Genomic DNA, 12,005 nt, shown 5'->3' on the forward strand with positions numbered 1-12,005 from the left:
GGCTGTAGCGGGCTAGCAGGACTCCGGTATTCATCGCGTGACATTTCCCCGAAGGGACAGACACAGGATCGAAGAAGGACACATGCCGGCCAACCTAAGTGTTCCGGAGCAGTAGCAAGCTACCAGGGCTCAGTGGAAGCACTAGGAGACATTTCCCGGTAAGAAAGACTACTAAGGATAAACAACTAGATAGTCAGATCCCACACATAGCAATACACATTACACGTACGCATAACATGCAAGTATGTGCTGTACAACATGGCATCACAGCATAACTCAACAACTCATATAGATAAGGCTCAAAGAGCCAACATAGCATTTATTGCAAACAGGGGTCACAAGACCCATCATACAGAGCATACAAGCAACAAGCGGAAGCATTACATGTCTGGGTACAGACATCTACAAATGGAAAAGGCTGAAAGCCTGACTATCTACAACGTCCGATCAAGATCGTAGCTGAGGTACAAGCTACTCGTCGAAGTCCATGAGAACACTAGTAAGACCGAAGTCTCTGCTGCAAAAACATAAATAAAGCAACATGAGTACAAAGGTACTCAGCAAGACTTACATCAGATCCTATCATACATGCATTAGTATCAAGAGGGTAATGTGGGGTTTAGTTGCAGCAAGCCAGCTTTGACTCTGTGGCTATCTTGTTCTACGACTACCAGAAACTCTTGAGGTGATATGGCGCACACGAGTCCACTAATCACCACACAATACACTACTATGGATTCATCCCCGTCTCCCTACGAGAAGGCTATCCATAGCACTCACACTTGTCTTGAGCATTTTAGAGTATCCACTTCAAGTTGTCTATGTACCATGTAAGCATCCAAGAAGTCCATAACCGCGGACCCGGCTATTCGAATAGATCATGTTAACCTTGCAGGGGTGTACTTCTTCACACACGCTCTCGCCACTTACCGCCATGTACACGTCATGTATCTCGGCAACCTTCAAGCGGAAGCCTGGCGAGGGTGTCGGCCACGACCTGACTAACCACACAAGACTCTAGCCCAGGTTTATCGCCTATTCGGGTTCCATCCGCAAGGAGATCCGGCCGGGGTGTCGCTCATGGCCCCAAACGATGTGTGCAGGGTTCCCGAGCCCACCATCCGTGTGCCACTCGGTACACCAGGCCACGTGTGCCTAGTCTGTCCCAAGCCCACCCTGCCGGGTGCCACTTGGTAGAAAAATAGCACTACCTACAAACACCAGAAACTAGTTGCGACTCCTGGACAGAGATCAAGTTGGTTAATAAGTCGAGAGGGCTTGGAGCGCCCGGAGCCCAATGTGTGGTAGTATCGAGTCATTGGACAACATACATAGAACTCGGTGCTTAAGGACGGTTCCAGTGAGACAACCCACCATGTACTCCTACATGGCCTCTCACCGCTACCTTTACCAAATCGTGTTCACACACTTCACTCTCAGCATCAGAACATATCATAACACTCCAATTCATTCCCAATGAATCAGACCTGACACAACTCTAAGCAATAGCAGGCATAGCATGGTAGGAACACAACAATGGCTTCAATCAACTCCTACACATGCTAGTGGGTTTCAACTATTTACTATGGCAATGACAGGTCATGCAGAGGAATGGGTTAAACTACCGCAGCACAAAGTAGCAGATGAATCGTTGTTGTCCTAATGCAATAACTGAGAGCAGGAGCGAGAGAGTAGGATTGTATCGGAATGAACAAGGGGGTTTGCTTGCCTGGTAGATCAACAAGGAAGGCACTGCTTCATAGACAGGCACTCTGGAACAGACTCGGGAGCAGGACCTATCGAGAAGGAACAGTGTCGGCAATCAATACACAAACATATGCAACAATATGATGCATGAACATGGCATGAAGATGTGATGTTGTTTGAGCTAATGCAACTAGTAATCATTTGGTTTGAAGTCCATTTGAACCATAAGCTCAAATGCAACTCTAAAATAAGTCTCTTAATATGCCATAATGTGTTTTCTCATATTCAGCATGTATAAGTTGGTTTGTCATGCATGAAACTAGTACAGATGGATAGATTACATTTTTCTGATAATTTTTCATATATAAATTATTTTAATCTGAGCTACGGTTGAATTGTTATGAATTTTTGAAGTTTAAAACAATTTCTGGAATTTCCTGAATTATTTTAATTCCAGAAATCATATTATTGCGCCAGCATGACGTCAGCAGTCAACTGCGGCTGACTGGGGTCAAACCTGATGTGTGGGGTCCACACGTCAGTGTCAGGGGGTTAAACAGGGTTAGTTTAATCCTAATTAAAAAGGTTAGTGGCGCTGGGGCCCACTGTCAGTGTCAGGGGGGGTTAATTAAGCGGTGATTAGCACTAAGCTAATCACCTGACGGCCGGGCCCACATGTCGGGGCTCAGGCGACGGGGCTCGCCGCCGGCGACCTCTGGACGCGGCGGAGTCCGCGCCACAGGCCACGGGGACGGCGTCTGAGAGCACCGGGGCGTAGCCCGGGCTCGTCCGCATCTGGTGGGGCAGGTGGGAGGAGCTGGGGAGGCCGGAGCTCGCCGGAGCGAAGCTCGGGGCGGCGGCCGGAGTTCGGCTCCGAGCGGGAACGGGCTGCGGGGCACGGGGAGGCCACCTGAGGGGCTCGGCGGCACCCTCGTGGCACCGGGAGCACGATGGGGTGCTTGGTTTGGGCGGAGGCGGGCCGAGACGACGACGGCGACATGGACGGCGGCGAGAAGCTTCGACCGTGGTGGGGAGGAGGGCTACGGCGAGCGGGCAGCTCCATGGAGAGAGGGGAACGGTGGCGGAGCTCACCGCGGTTGCAGCGGGCGTCGAAGCGGGCTCGGGGACGTCCTGCGTGCGGCGAATCGACGGCGGTGGTGGTCGGAGCCCGAGGTGGAAGACGACGGCGACGACGGCTCCACAGGGCATCCGGCGTCTTGTGGCTTGACGGAGAGCTTCAGGGCGAGGGGGCGGAGCTCCTGCGCGTGTCGGGGAGGCGAGGGGAGGCCGGTGGCCGCGGCAACGGCGAGCGGCGGCGGTGATGGCGCTCGGGTGTGCGAGGGAGAGAGCAGGGGGAGAGGAGGAGGCGAGGGAGAGTGCGAGAGAGGTCGGGGCGGCTGCATGGCGTCTTCGGGGCATCCAGACGAGGAGGGGAGAGAGCAGGCAGGCAGAGAGGGAGGTGGCGTGGCGCGGTGGCGCGCGCGCGCGCCGGGCACGCTCCCCTCCCTCTGTCGAGGACGAAGACGACAGAGGAGGAGGCGGGCTGGGCCGGCCTGCTGCTGCTGGGCCAGAGGCGCCAGGCAGAAGCCCAGGTAAGGTTTTCCTGTTTTATTTCTTTTTCTAAATTTTCTGACATTTGTTTTGATTTAGTAATAATACTAAATCAATTTATTTACTTATGCCATTTTTTATGGAAGCTAGTTATATTAATCCAGAGCTCCTTTATAAATGGCATAATTTTTGGACAATATTTTATATATATAACAATATATATCCAAAGCAAATATTTATGCCTTAATTCCAAATGCCCAAAATAAATACCTATGAGCTCTTAAAAATACTGGTTTGATTTTTATCTCTGTCCAATATTTTCAGAGAGCAACATGAGCATTTTCTTGGACCATTTTGGAGAAATTTTTATTTAGGTCATTTTCAAAAATGATTCTGAGGGTTCCACCAATCCTCATTTCAAATTTAAATGAAATTTAAACATGATGCACAAATGACTAGCTAGTCTAGGTCATACCAGACTAGGGATGTGACAACCGGGTGACCCCGAAACTTTCCCGATGGCCGAAACAACACTTCCTATATAGTTTTCTTTGCCTCCGGACCATTCCGGAACTCCTCGTGACGTCCGGGATCTCATCCGGGACTCCGAACAACATTCGGTTTGCTGCATACTCATATTCATACAACCCTAGCGTCACCGAACCTTAAGTGTGTAGACCCTACGGGTTCGGGAGACATGCAGACATGACCGAGACAGCTCTCCGGTCAATAACCAACAGCGGGATCTTGATACCCATGTTGGCTCCCACATACTCCTCGATGATCTCATCGGATGAACCACGATGTCGAGGGTTCAAGCAACCCCGTATACTATTCCCTTTGTCAGACGGTATGTTACTTGCCCGAGACTCGATCGTCGGTATCCCAATACCTCGTTCAGTATCGTTACCGGCAAGTCACTTTACTCGTACCGTAATGCATGATCCCGTGACCAGACACTTGGTCACTTTGAGCTCATTATGATGACGCACTACCGAGTGGGCCCAGTGATACCTCTCCGTCATACGGAGTGACAAATCCCAGTCTCGATCTGTGTCAACCCATCAGACACTTTCGGAGATACCTGTAGTGCACTTTTATAGTCACCCAGTTACGTTGTGACGTTTGGTACACCCAAAGCACTCCTACAGTATCCGGGAGTTACACGATCTCATGGTCTAAGGAAGAGATACTTGACATTGGAAAAGCTATAGCAAAACGAACTACACGATCTTATGCTATGCTTAGGATTGGGTCTTGTCCATCACATCATTCTCCTAATGATGTGATCCCGTTGTCAACGACATCTAATGTCCATAGTCAGGAAACCATGACTATCTGTTGACCAACGAGCTAGTCAACTAGAGGCTTACTAGGGACGTATTGTGGTCTATGTATTCACACGTGTATTACGATTTCCGGATAATACAATTATAGCATGAATAAAAGACAATTATCATGAACAAGGAAATATAATAATACTTTTATTATTGCCTCTAGGGCATATTTCCAACAGCCTACCACTTGCACTAGAGTCAATAATCTAGTTACATTGTGATGAATCGAACACCCATAGAGTTCTGGTGTTGATCATGTTTTGCTCGCGAGAGAGGTTTAGTCAACGGATCTGCGACATTCAGATCCGTATGTACTTTGCAAATATCTATGTCTCCATCTTGAACATTTTCACGGATGGAGTTGAAGCGACGCTTGATGTGCCTGGTCTTCTTGTGAAACTTGGGCTCCTTGGCAAGGGCAATAGCTCCAGTGTTGTCACAGAAGTGTTTGATCGGCCCTGACGCATTGGGTATGACTCCTAGGTCGGTGATGAACTCCTTCACCCAAATTGCTTCATGCGCTGCCTCCGAGGCTGCCATGTACTCTGCTTCACATGTAGATCCCGCCACGACGCTCTGCTTGCAGCTGCACCAGCTTACTGCTCCACCATTCAACATATACATGTACCCGGTTTGCGACTTAGAGTCATCCAGATCTGTGTCGAAGCTAGCGTCGACGTAACCCTTTACGACGAGCTCTTCGTCACCTCCATAAACGAGAAACATGTCCTTTGTCCTTTTCAGGTACTTCAGGATATTCTTGACCGCTGTCCAGTGTTCCTTGCCGGGATTACTTTGGTACCTTCCTACCAAACTTATGGCAAGGTTTACATCAGGTCTGGTACACAACATGGCATACATAATAGATCCTATGGCTGAGGCATAGGGGATGATGCTCATCTCTTCTTTATCTTTTGCCGTGATCGGGCATTGAGCCGAGCTCAATCTCACACCTTGCAGTACAGGCAAGAACCCTTTCTTGGACTGATCCATTTTGAACTTCTTCAAAATCTTATCAAGGTATGTGCTTTGTGAAAGACCTATGAGGCGTCTCGATCTATCCCTATAGATCTTGATGCCTAATATGTAAGCAGCTTCTCCAAGGTCCTTCATTGAAAAACACTTATTCAAGTAGGCCTTAATGTTGTCCAAGAATTCTATATCATTTCCCATCAAAAGTATGTCATCTACATATAATATGAGAAATGCTACAGAGCTCCCACTCACTTTCTTGTAAATGCAGGCTTCTCCATAAGTCTGCATAAACCCAAATGCTTTGATCATCTCATCAAAGCGAATGTTCCAACTCCGAGATGCTTGCACCAGCCCATAAATGGATCGCTAGAGATTGCATACTTTGTTAGCATTCTTAGGATCGACAAAACCCTCCGCCTGCATCATATACAGTTCTTCTTTAAGATGCCCGTTAAGGAATGCCCTTTTGACGTCCATCTGCCATATCTCATAATCATAGTATGCGGCAATTGCTAACATGATTCAGACGGACTTAAACTTCGCTACGGGAGAGAAAGTCTCATCGTAGTCAATCCCTTGAACTTGCCGATAACCCTTAGCGACAAGTCGAGCTTTATAGATGGTGACATTACCATCCGCGTCCGTCTTCTTCTTAAAGATCCATTTGTTTTCTATCACTCGCCGATCATCGGGCAAGTCAGTCAAAGTCCATACTTTGTTTTCATACATGGATTCTATCTCGGATTGCATGGCTTCAAGCCATTTGTTGGAATCTGGGCCCGCCATCGCTTCTTCATAGTTCGAAGGTTCACTGTTGTCTAACAACATGATTTCCAGGACAGGGTTGCCATACCACTCTGGTGTGGAGCGTGTCCTTGTGGACCTACGAAGTTCAGTAGCAACTTGATCAGAAGTACCTTGATCATCATCATTAATTTCCTCCCCAGTCGGTGTAGGCACCACAGGAACATTTTCCTGAGCTGCACTACTTTCCGGTTCAAGAGGTAGTACTTCATCGAGTTCTACTTTCCTCCCACTTACTCCTTTCGAGAGAAACTCTTTTTCCAGAAAGGATCCGTTCTTGGCAACAAAGATCTTGCCCTCGGATCTTAAGTAGAAGGTATACCCAATGGTTTCCTTAGGGTATCCTATGAAGACGCATTTTTCCGACTTGGGTTCGAGCTTTCGAGGTTAAAGTTTCTTGACATAAGCATCGCATCCCCAAACTTTTAGAAACGACAACTTAGGTTTCTTCCTAAACCATAATTCATACGGTGTCGTCTCAACGGATTTAGATGGTGCCCTATTTAAAGTGAATGTAGCTGTCTCTAGAGCGTATCCCAAAATGATAGCGGTAAATCGGTAAGAGACATCATAGATCGCACCATATCCAATAGAGTGCGGTTACGACGTTCGGACACACCGTTACGCTGAGGTGTTCCAGGCGGCGTGAGTTGTGAAACGATTCCACATTTTCTTAAGTGTGTACCAAATTCGTGACTTAAATATTCTCCTCCACGATCCGATCGTAAGAATTTTATCTTTCGGTCACGTTGATTCTCTATGTCATTCTGAAATTCCTTGAACTTTTCAAAGGTCTCAGACTTGTGTTTCATCAAGTAGACATACCCATATCTACTCAAGTCATCAGTGAGAGTGAGAACATAACGATATCCTCCGCGAGCCTCAACGCTCATTGGACCGCATACATCGGTATGTATGATTTCCAACAAGTTGGTTGCTCGCTCCATTGTTCCGGAGAACGGAGTCTTGGTCATTTTGCCCATGAGGCATGGTTCGCATGTGTCAAATGATTCATAATCGAGAGACTCTAAAAGTCCATCAGCATGGAGCTTCTTCATGCGCTTGACACCAATGTGACCAAGGCGGCAGTGCCACAAGTATGTGGGACTACCGTTATCAACTTTACATATTTTCGTATTCACGCTCTGAATATGTGTAACATTATGTTCGAGATTCATTAAGAATAAACCATTGACCATCGGGGCATGACCATAAAACATATCTCTCATATAAATAGAACAACCATTATTCTCGGATTTAAATGAGTAGCCATCTCGTATCAAACGAGATCCAGATACAATGTTCATGCTCAAACTTGGCACTAAATAACAATTATTGAGGTTTAAAACTAATCCCGTAGGTAAATGTAGAGGTAGCGTGCCGACGGCGATCACATCGACCTTGGAACCATTCCCGACGCGCATCGTCACCTCGTCCTTCGCCAGTCTCCTCTTATTCCACAGCTCCTGCTGTGAGTTACAAATGTGAGCAACGATACCGGTATCAAATACCCAGGAGTTACTACGAGTACTGGTAAGGTACACATCAATTACATGTATATCAAATATACCTTTAGTGTTGCCGGCCTTCTTGTCCGCTAAGTATTTGGGGCAGTTCCGCTTCTAGTGACCCTTCCCCTTGCAATAAAAGCACTCAGTCTCAGGCTTGGGTCCATTCTTTGACTTCTTCCCGGCAACTGGCTTACCGGGCGCGGCAACATCTTTGCCGTCCTTCTTTAAGTTCTTCTTACCCTTGCCCTTCTTGAACTTAGTGGTCTTATTGACCATCAACACTTGATGTTCTTTCTTGATTTCAACCTCTGCTGACGCATTGAAAATACTTCAGGAATGGTCTTCACCATTCCCTGCATATTGTAGTTCAACACAAAGCTCTTGTAGCTCGGTGGGAGCGACTGAAGGATTCTGTCAATGACCGCCTCATCTGGGAGGTTGATCTCCAGCTGGGACAGGCGGTTGTGCAACCCAGACATTTTGAGTATGTGCTCACTGACAGAACTGTTTTCCTCCATCTTACAACTATAGAACTTGTCGGAGACTTCATATCTCTCGACCCGGGCATGAGCTTGGAAAACCATTTTCAGCTCCTCGAACATCTCATATGCTCCGTGCTTCTCAAAACGCTTTTGCAGCCCCGGTTCTAAGCTGTAAAGCATGCCGCACTGAACGAGGGAGTAATCATCAGCACGTGATTGCCAAGTGTTCATAACGTCTTGGTTCTCTGGGATGGGTGCTTCACCTAGCGGTGCATCTAGGACATAATCTTTCTTGGCTGCTATGAGGATGATCCTCAGGTTCCGGACCCAGTCCGAATAGTTGCTGCCATCATCTTTCAGCTTGGTTTTCTCTAGGAACGCGTTGAAGTTCATGTTGACATGAGCGTTGGCCATTTGATCTACAAGACATATTTTTCAAAAGTTTTAGACTAAGTTCATGATAATTAAGTTCATATAATCAAATTATTTAATGAACTCCCACTCAGATTAGACATCCCTCTAGTCATCTAAGTGTTACACGATTCGAGTCGACTAGGCCGTGTCCGATCATCACGTGAGACGGACTAGTCATCATCGGTGAACATCTCCATGTTGATCGTATCTTCCATACGACTCATGTTTGACCTTTCGGTCTCTGTGTTCCGAGGCCATGTCTGTACATGCTAGGCTCGTCAAGTTAACCCTAAGTGTTCTGCATGTGTAAATCTGTCTTACACCCATTGTATGTGAACGTAAGGATCTATCACACCCGATCATCACGTGGTGCTTCGAAATGACGAACTTTAGCAACGGTGCACAGTTAGGGGGAACACTTTCTTGAAATTATTATAAGGGATCATCTTATTTACTACCGCCGTTCTAAGTAAACAAGATGCATAAAACATAATAAACATCACATGCAATTATATAGTAGTGACATGATATGGCCAATATCATATAGCTCCTTCGATCTCCATCTTCGGGGCTCCATGATCATCTTCGTCATCGGCATGACACCATGATCTCCATCATCATGATCTCCATCATTGTGTCTTCATGAAGTTGTCACGCCAACGACTACTTCTACTTCTATGGCTAACACGTTTAGCAATAAAGTAAAGTAATTTACATGGCGTTCTTCAATGACACGCAGGTCATACAAAAAATAAAGACAACTCCTATGGCTCCTGCCGGTTGTCATACTCATCGACATGCAAGTCGTGATTCCTATTGCAAGAACATGATCTCATACATCACAATATATCATTCATCATTCATCACAACTTCTGGCCATATCACATCACATGATAATTGCTGCAAAAACAAGTTAGACATCCTCTAATTTTTGTTGCATCTTTTACGTGGCTGCAATTGGGTTCTAGCAAGAATGTTTTCTTACCTACGAATAACCACAACGTGATTTTGTCAACTTCTATTTACCCTTCATAAGGACCCTTTTCATCTAATCAGCTCCAACTAAAGTAGGAGAGACAGACACCCGCTAGCCACCTTATGCAACTAGTGCATGTCAGTCGGTGGAACCTGTCTCACGTAAGCGTACGTGTAAGGTCGGTCCAGGACGCTTCATCCCACAATACCGCTGAAGCAAGAAAAGACTAGTAGCGGCAAGCAAGTTGACAAGATCTACGCCCACAACAAAATTGTGTTCTACTCGTGCAATAGAGAACTACGCATAGACCTAGCTCATGATGCCACTGTTGGGGAATGTTGCAGAAAATAAATTTTTTCCTACGGTTTCACCAAGATCCATCTATGAGTTCATCTAAGCAACAAGTGAAAGGGGAGATGCATCTACATACCACTTTGTAGATCGCGAGCGGAAGCATTCAAAAGAACGGGGTTGAAGTAGTCGTTCTCGTCGTGATCCTATCACCGGAGATGCTAGCGCCGAACGGACGGCACCTCCGCGTTCAACACACGTACGGTCAGCGTGATGTCTCCTCCGTCTTGATCCAGCAAGGGGGAAGGAGAGGTTGATGATGATCCAGCAGCACGACGGCGTGGTGGTGGATGCAGCAGAACTCCGGCAGGGCTTCGCCAAGTTGCTGCAGGAGGAGGACGAGGTGTAGCAGGGGGAGGAAGGCGCCAAGACTTGGGTGCGGCTGCCCTCCCCCCTGCCCTCCTTTATATAGGCCCCCAGGGGGTGAGCCGGCCCTGGGAGATGCAATCTCCCAAGGAGGGGCGCCGGCCAGGGGGGTTGGAGTGCCCCCCAAGGCAAGTGGTGCGCCCCCACCTAGGGTTTCCAACCCAAGGCGCAGGGGAGGGCAAGGGGGGGGCGCACCAGCCCACTATGGGCTGGTTCCCCTCCCACTTCAGCCCACGGGGCCCTCCGGGATGGGTGGCCCCACCCGGTGGATCCCCGGGACCCTTCCGGTGGTCCCGGTATAATACCGGGTGACCCCGAAACTTTCCCGATGGCCGAAACAACACTTCCTATATAGTTTTCTTTGCCTCCGGACCATTCCGGAACTCCTCGTGACATCCGGGATCTCATCCGGGACTCCGAACAACATTCGGTTTGCTGCATACTCATATTCATACAACCCTAGCGTCACCGAACCTTAAGTGTGTAGACCCTACGGGTTCGGAAGACATGCAGACATGACCGAGACAGCTCTCCGGTCAATAACCAACAACGGGATCTGGATACCCATGTTGGCTCCCACATACTCCTCGATGATCTCATCGGATGAACCACGATGTCGAGGGTTCAAGCAACCCCGTATACTATTCCCTTTGTCAGACGGTATGTTACTTGCCCGAGACTCGATCGTTGGTATCCCAATACCTCATTCAGTCTCGTTACCAGCAAGTCACTTTACTCGTATCGTAATGCATGATCCCCTGACCAGACACTTGGTCACTTTGAGCTCATTATGATGATGCCGGCAAGTCACTTTACTCGTACCGTAATGCATGATCCCGTGACCAGACACTTGGTCACTTTGAGATCATTATGATGATGCACTACCGAGTGGGCCCAGTGATACCTCTCCGTCATACGGAGTGACAAATCCCAGTCTCGATCCGTGTCAACCCATCAGACACTTTCGGAGATACCTGTAGTGCACCTTTATAGTCACCCAGTTACGTTGTGACGTTTGGTACACCCAAAGCACTCCTACGGTATCCGGGAGTTACACGATCTCATGGTCTAAGGAAGAGATACTTGACATTGGAAAAGCTCTAGCAAAACGAACTACACGATCTTGTGCTATGCTTAGGATTGGGTCTTGTCCATCACATCATTCTCCTAATGATGTGATCCCGTTGTCAACGCATCTAATGTCCATAGTCAGGAAACCATGACTATCTGTTGACCAACGAGCTAGTCAACTAGAGGCTTACTAGGGACGTATTGTGGTCTATGTATTCACACGTGTATTACGATTTCCGGATAATACAATTATAGCATGAATAAAAGACAATTATCATGAACAAGGAAATATAATAATACTTTTATTATTGCCTCTAGGGCATATTTCCAACAAGGATGCTGGTCGCCACCCCCCGTCCCCGCCCCGCCCCGCCACCCCTAGTCGTGCGCCAGGCCTCGGCGCGCCCGACCCCGGCAGGGCCCGGCCTCGCCGCACCTGGCAGCGCCTGTCCCAGGCCAG

Source organism: Triticum dicoccoides, chromosome 3B, assembly GCF_002162155.2.
Source record: "Triticum dicoccoides isolate Atlit2015 ecotype Zavitan chromosome 3B, WEW_v2.0, whole genome shotgun sequence".
Classification (NCBI taxonomy): domain Eukaryota; kingdom Viridiplantae; phylum Streptophyta; class Magnoliopsida; order Poales; family Poaceae; genus Triticum; species Triticum dicoccoides.